Below are 1,072 nucleotides of genomic sequence, written 5' to 3'. Positions count from 1 at the left end.
AGGATGTCAGGAACCAAGTCATGGGAGGCCTTTTATGCTGTGCTAAACAGTTTGGACTTCTATAGTTCCATATGTTGAAATGATATGATATTGAACCCCTAACCTGATTCCAGCCATATAAAGATGCTGGATAAAAAGTGTCCAGTACGGAGCTGAGCTTGAAAGCAAGAAAAAGAAATCCTCACGTGCTAGGAAGAGAGAGGAAATCCAAACCCAGAGCTGTAAGTGAGAGCTGAAGCTGAATAATTTCAGGGACTGCTGAAAGCCGATATAATGCTTAGGGGCTGGGGTTTTAAAGCCACTATGGGGACAGGAAATAAGATCTCAGGCTGATATGATGTAGGGAGCTGTAACTGACCCCCACATGAAGCTGGGATCCCAAACAGGGCTACCATGTTTGTGAAAAATGAGCTAAAAAAATTTCATCCATTGTTCCAAGGAAGCAGCATGAAAATTGTAATCTTCTCAGTGTCTTGGATGGAAAAAGAGTTGTCTGTAATAAATTAGAACTACATACTTATTACTATGCATGAATATATATAAATTCACACTATCTGCAAAGCTGAAAAAAATTAACGTAAAAACTGGTCTAGAACCAGGAAAATCTAAAGACTTTGGCAAAGGCAAATGTGAAATTTCCCTGTTAAGATACTTAACATCCTGGGGCACACATGACTCACATGGTAAACATTCCCCTTTAAAAATTAACTCATAGTCAAAAATTACAATCTCTAAGAAAATAAATTACCTGGAGGGAGAATGAGCAGATAGATGTAAGTAATATAATTTCTACGCAAAGAAGTAGAGATAAGAGAACAATCTGAATGAGACCTTAAATATGTATGTTTACAGTGTTCACAGAGATTAAAAAAAAAAAAACAACGAATAGAAGCCATAAGGTAAGATCAGAACAGTATGAAAAGAGAACAGGCATGTTTGGGAGGAAAAACAAAAACAGAACTTGTCCAATGAAAAAATATGTGTTAAAGCAAAAACACATTGAACAGGTTAAAAAGTAGGCAAGCCATAGCTAAAGAGAGAAATAATGAATTGGAAACTATATCTGAGGAGA

The sequence above is a fragment of the Galeopterus variegatus genome, unplaced genomic scaffold (assembly GCF_000696425.1).
Source record: "Galeopterus variegatus unplaced genomic scaffold, G_variegatus-3.0.2 Scaffold2480, whole genome shotgun sequence".
NCBI lineage: Eukaryota > Metazoa > Chordata > Mammalia > Dermoptera > Cynocephalidae > Galeopterus > Galeopterus variegatus.
The sequence above is the reverse complement of the archived record's forward strand: the minus strand, read 5'-3'. Positions refer to the sequence as shown.